A 6732-nucleotide genomic window follows, 5' to 3' on the forward strand; every position below is an offset into this window, starting at 1 on the left:
TACACTGCAATACATTTATTTCATTTTCACAATTTTAACATATATAGTTAACTTTCGTGGACAATGTATTTGTGTTTGTGTGGTTATCTGCACAGTATGTGTACACAACCAAAAAGTTCATGAGTGCTACACACAACACAGCACATTGATAATATGACTGAACACCTTGAGAAAACAGTTTTTAGTTTCGTATGGTTGATGAAAAGGATTCAGAGAATATCCCTCACTTAGACCTGTGTACAGAGTTGCTGTATGTTGAGTACACATTAGTTGGGCCAGTTGCCAGCATCATACATAAAGCCCGTATGGTCCAAGGTACATCCATAAAAACACTGACCACAGGTCGGGGAAACTTTGCCTCAACAAGATACCAAAACTGAAAGCTATGTATTCTATTGTTATCTCCATACTGAAATAATATTGCAAACAGTACAGTTCATACAAAGTTATACAAGAACAAGATACATCTTTTGTATCACTGTAGGGCTCAAACAAATAGTGTTTTTTACTATTCGAATATTCTTTATTCACAACTACCGAATATTCGAATATCCTTTTTCAGCATTGGTATATGGACGAGGTATCAATAATCCTGTTGTACAAGATGTCTCTTTAATACAATTCAGAATCAACACGATTTGATCATTTATGTCATAGATATGCTTATGTAGGATCAAGAATTCCAAGTATTTACACACTGATGTTACGTATTTCCTTTGAAACGAATATTCTCCGAATATTCGAATAATAGAATATTCGTTTGAGCCCTATATCACTGTTTCAACTGGTTGACGATGATCCAGTGTCAGCTCCTATCAAATGAGATAGCTTTCACTCTGCATGCACAACACCACATAATACACACAAAAAATGTTTAATGAGTGTTTCCACAGTTTCTAAAAATAATTTTACCATCAAAATATTTAAATAGCTACTCTAATAGAGCAGTCATACTTTTCAACAAAACATTTGTCATGCTAAGTGCTAGTATGAGTGTTAAATAGCGGTTAACCATGCATGGAAATAATACTGTATAATGGGAATCATTCGCGGAAGATAACTTTTGTGAATTTGCGATTTTAGATGCATTCATGAAAGGTTTTTAAATTGACAAAAATTCCCCCCTTTTTCCCAAAAAAGCCTTTGTACTAATCTCCAACCTTCCCCATATGATTCACACCTTAGTTCATGCAGTACTGACATAGTGACAAGCATAGTGAATGCATGAGTGGATGATACTATTAAAGATTTGTTGTAGCTACTTGCTAAACTGCTATGTATGCGTGACACTACAGTCAGGCACAACATGACACAATTTGAACAGAGATATAAACTTCAGTGACAGTAGTTACGTAAGGTGACAGTGCAAGAAAGAAACCAGTGCTATATAATCATGCAAGAGAAATGGGATATTTCACTGTGATGTGCCCCCAGGCTGATTTCCCATTTATATTGCGAATGTTACCTGCTTCTCTGCTTAAAAACAGCCATCTATGCAACACATCACAGCCCTCCCTTAACAATCAAGTAGTATCAAATTTGGTTTGACTGAAAATGACCCAGCTGGAACAATTTTTGTCCCAGATTTAAATTTTTATTGCAGCAATCAATTCAAATTCAAACAACTTACCAGTCTCTTCCTTCTAACTGTCTCTACTGTTTCCATGTATATTTGCAGACTTCGCCTTCTAGGAACCAATGTTAGCAAACACCTATTTTAAAGAAATCTTTATAACCACCCTAAACAATTTAACACACAACATATAAACCAGGACTTCATTGCCGCCATCCCTTGACAAAGTCTCACCCCATTAAATTGTTAACAATGCATCAGAAGCAATCTGAGAGTCTAAAATACAAAAATTTCATGGCGGACATGTGGTACGAGAATGCACAAGAAGCCACCTATGAGAGTTTAAAATGCAAAAATGTCCTGGAGTGGCTTTGCATTCTCATGTACCTGAGAATGAACCACAAGTAAATTGAGTCTAAAAATGGCATGTTATTCTCAGGTAATTGAAAATGCACCATAAGCAATTTGAAACAAAAATACTAAATTTTCTTCACTCTGAGATACTCAAGAATGCACCAGAGGCAATTTAAGAAAGCCTAAATTTCTGGAGTGGCATGGTCATCCTCAGGCACACGACAATGCACCTGAGAGTGTAAGATACATCCTAGGTGAAGTGTGCATAGGGATGAACACGTGGATCTTTAATTATTGCCCACTCATGGTTATCCCCCCCCCCCCCCCCCCCACCTTGAGTCATTTCCTAGATGAAGGCCTGTATTAAAGACAAGGCTTAGAATCTTTGTTTATGTATAGGTTATTAATCCCACTTGTGACCCTTGGTTTTACCATAGACTTTCTCTACGCGGATATCGAATACTAAAAACTCACCCTGTTACTATACCAGTCCGCGTGCAATTTAGTCAACTCGTTTCTTCATGATCCTTCAGTCTCTAAGCCTTACTCCTTCGAGTATTTCTCCCCCAGACCCTGATGCTGACGCTCTTGCAAGTGCCTATTCCGGCATAAATGTTCCAGATAAGAGGCGCTTATTCCTGTGGGTATGACGTCAGCACAGCAGTTATATTACTATAGGAAAAGTATAACATGTCATGAGGTAAGAAAAAACTTTATTTGTACTCACTCCAACATTTGCATACAGCTCCATGCAATCTGTTCTTATTTTCCACCCTAAGAACGTTGTCACCTGATGAAGCAATAGAAGTAGAAATGCATTGTGACTGCTATAAAGTTCTTAGTTACCTGACTATTGACAATACCATTGTCAGAGTCTACAGGCATTCTAACTGTCTTTACAGATCTAGAGTTCCTCTTTTGTCTTCAATTTACTCTCTGTACCAATATAATATAATATAAACAAGTTTATTTGCATATAAACTAACTTTTGATAGTTTATTTCCATAAGTAGAAACTATGAGGACTTGTATGCCTCCAGTCTCCTGGATGAGTTCACCGATGTGATCACAGAGACACCATCTAAACTGAAATCTCGACAGTCATTCTCCAAGGATACTGAATATACCTTGGGTCTGTAACCATTTAATCAGGTAGAGTCGATACCGCTGAACCATATTATTCAGATAAAATCAACATATGCATAGCTACTCTAAAATAACAATCATACATTTCAACAGAGCAGTCGTCATGCATACGTGTGTCAAACAGTAGCTAACCATACATGAAAATATACACCTAAATAAGCAGAACTTGAAACCAGGTGAGCAACATTTCTAGAACTAACCCTGGACACACACAAAAGCAAACAAAAAGCAAAGCCTTCAGCTGTCATGCTAGTATGGTCATGCCTACCCAGTGAACAAGCACAGGAGTCAGTGCAGGCAAATCCTAGGACTAGTAACCCCGCAGGAAGCTGTACCATATCCCACAAGTAAAGGTGTAGGCACCCGAAGTCTCACCTACACACACACATACACACTGTACAATATTATCTAGCATATTCCGATTTAATATCATTTAAAATGGTTACCCATATCACTGTGTGAACAGTCTCCTCCACCTGATACTACCGTGCACACATACCCTAGTCACAGCTATCGTTGAAATCTATATTAATGTAGTTAAGGTAGGCCATTGACAAAGTTTATCAGTGAGTTATATCATTAGGTGACAGTACAACCATGCACTTGCTTAGTTGTGAGAACGTTAATTGAGCATGGATAGTGTATCTTAGGATTAATCTAAAATTTCAATACCACTATATATGAACCCATAAACAATAACTATATCTGTATACATCTGCTGATTTGCATGACTTGCTTTTGAGGTTACTGGTCCATAGTTCTATTACATGAAAAACAATCTGGTTAATCAAGCGTTTTGAATATAGGTAATTAGCCAGACTAAATTTGGATATCAAACTGGTCTAGCCGGACTGATTTTGTTTGACTAAATGGCTATATTATTATTATCAAATTGTTTAAAGGGATACACAAAAGGCATGTGCCTGTACAAGGTGATACCCTTACCATTATTAGCATCTAAATGGGTCTACCTATAGGCATATGTAAATAATTATTATAGCCAACTCCAGCTAGCTCCTGTTTGTATAATAAAAGCCGTAGAGCAGAATAGCAAGTTATATTAACGTAGCAAATAGCCAACATGCAGTTTTAAAAGATTACATACTGTTACACAATACTGTAACTAGACAGAAACCGGTGTATCATTAACACTCACCTGCAGTACTTCAGTGGCTACCAAGGGCTGAATGGCTAGTTGCACCATTGCTAATATGTAATTATATTACAAAAGTGCATGACTGCTCCAAACACAAGGCCACTCTAAATAAAGACTCTGTTTCCCGTCCTCCACTGGGCATACATTTATGCAAGCAAGCAGTCCATTTCCATTATAAAATTGGTAGCTTTTCCTGAGCATAGCCAGCATAAAATTAAATTGCAGGTAGAACAATATGTAAATTTGTAGAGACTCAATGCACACTGACACATTATAAAATTGAAACTGTTCAGTATGCAAGAAAAAACGGAAGAATTATAATATTATTAGTGACACGGATGCAGGCAGTGGACTGGAACAGAGAATTTATTTGGAGTGACCAAAGCAATGCAGTTTCATTGTAGATGCATGCATGAAGTTAGTCAACACGGATCAAATTTAAATTCGATTGACTAAGATTCAGCCAAACTTAATTTCATTGGATGCCAAAGCTGGTTGACTGAAAATGGCCCAGCTGGGTCTGGGTATGAGACAGATGGTATTCATTATCAACTCTAACAGTTACACAACATATAAAGGAGCTTGGAACAAGGCTTAGAACCGAACCAGAGTTTCCACACTTGTCACGGGAGTTATAATTGTAATCTATGGTTTCCTGAAACCGTTGCTTATCAAATACTAAGAACTCACTCTGTGCTTCAGTTTACTCGACTCGTCATGATCCTTCAACCTCTTTCCCTCGAGAGTTTCTAACAAGCTCCCAAACCCATCTCGCATCCAGTGCTTTTGTATGCGCCTATTCATAAACGCTCCATATAAGAGGCGCTTATCTTCCCATATAAGAGGCGCATATCTCTGAGCTATGGCGTCATGGTATGCTCACAGGGTATGTTATTTCATACCAATATGTTAGTGTGATATGCTAACGTTTTTAGTATGTAATGCATGCAGATCTGTTTCATACCTTCTAGTGTAGCAACTCAGTATGCAATGCATACAATTTTGGTATGAAATGCACTCAGGCTTTTTAACAGTGTGTAGTCATATTGTACATGTAACTGTCATTTGATGTTTATCTCTTCCCATTGTACCTCATCAACCAAAGGTTTGACCTAATAGTTGTAGCTATGAAAGATTTAGCAAGTTCTAACATTAACATCACTGCAGCCATTTCTTGACTGTCACCTTTGGTATTATATCTTTTCACACCAACAATATTTGAAGGCCATACCCTTTCTCCAGCTCAGTTGTTTTACTATAACATGATGGAGGTAGTGGCAATTACAGTAGAACTTAGCCACCTTTGGGCCAAGGGTCTTTATTGAGAGATGGCTGCCTAACATGTGTAATGTCACTGTGTGTGTAGTGTTAGTGTGTTTGGTTATGTAGTTGTACCTTTGTGTATATATCCAGAGTCAAGGCCCTGTGGTATTAAGACTTTATTTAGTGTTTTTTAAAGGTGGTACCTCAGTGTGACTAAATATTGGTACATTACAGATCCCTACATTTAGTCACCATCACCAACAAGTCTTAAGAGCCTGTTCTGAAGATCAAGGGTCCATGCTGCACCTCCCAATGTTGAGTTGATGTTGAATTTTCACTGATGCTGGCTACTTTGGAATTCAGTGTAAGTGATACCTGTCAACATTAATTTTCATTTCCACTAATTTTCTTAGTCAGCTATCCAAATGTAGGAGAATAAACGTAGGGTGTGATCACACCTGTTCAATAATTTATTTCTTTGGACATTTTATGCAATGCTGTCTCTCCTGTTATTGAGGTTCACTGTACAATAATAACACCTGCATAATAAGGTCACCTGTCTAAACTGACCACTAAAATTTCATGACTTGCTTTGATAAGGTCGTAAATTGGCCTAAGAGTGACTTGAATATATTGGTATGCTTTATACCATGTGTTACCTTCCAATTGCAATTTTATTGTTATCCATCCATAGTTCCAATGGACCTTGATGTGAAGATGAAGGCTGTGATGATCGGAACTTGTTTCCTCATTGTAAGTGTTACATCATCTAGTGTTCTTACTACACACCAGTACTTGTATTCTTTACAGGATTTCATGTTCTTTGAACGACAACAGAACAACTGAGAAGACTTTTGTGCCTGTACATTTTGTAACCTGATTATTATGTGTTGTACAAAGTGTTAATCTATGTTAGGCTGTGTGTTGTTAATTATGTAACATGTTTCAAATAATGTATCATATTTTAGTTTGATCACAAACACAGCTTAACATAGGTTTCTTCACAATGAAGTTATGCTCATGCACAAAAAACAAGAGCAAAGCCTTCAGCTGTTGTCAGTATGGTCATGGCTATCAGTGAAACTGGACCACCTATGAACTAAACAGCTGCTCCAGGTTGTGTTAGTACATGCTGGCAAATCCTCAGGACTTTAGTACCCCACAGGAGGACTGTACCCCTCATGGGTAGATGGTGTGGACAGTACCAAAAGCTTCACCTGGACCTCATCAAGTGAGACATG

General features: G+C 37.6%; 1 long non-coding RNA gene across 3 annotated transcripts; it reads right to left on the reverse strand.

The window, feature by feature from the left end:
- LOC136241136 (uncharacterized) lies at positions 1–5078 on the reverse strand. Of its 3 annotated transcripts, XR_010694184.1 has the most exons (9): positions 4919–5073; positions 4229–4278; positions 3054–3137; positions 2914–3007; positions 2774–2863; positions 2655–2717; positions 2402–2599; positions 1631–1712; positions 1–812 (listed from the first exon to the last, which is right to left on the reverse strand). It is a non-coding gene; the product is annotated as an uncharacterized lncRNA (long non-coding RNA). The 3 variants fall into 3 exon arrangements; XR_010694183.1 differs by lacking the exon at positions 4229–4278 and having other exon boundaries at positions 4919–5078; XR_010694185.1 differs by lacking the exons at positions 1631–1712; positions 4229–4278 and having other exon boundaries at positions 4919–5078.
- Positions 5079–6732: the final 1654 nt, after the last annotated feature.

This window comes from Dysidea avara, chromosome 12 (genome assembly GCF_963678975.1).
Source record: "Dysidea avara chromosome 12, odDysAvar1.4, whole genome shotgun sequence".
Lineage (NCBI taxonomy): Eukaryota > Metazoa > Porifera > Demospongiae > Dictyoceratida > Dysideidae > Dysidea > Dysidea avara.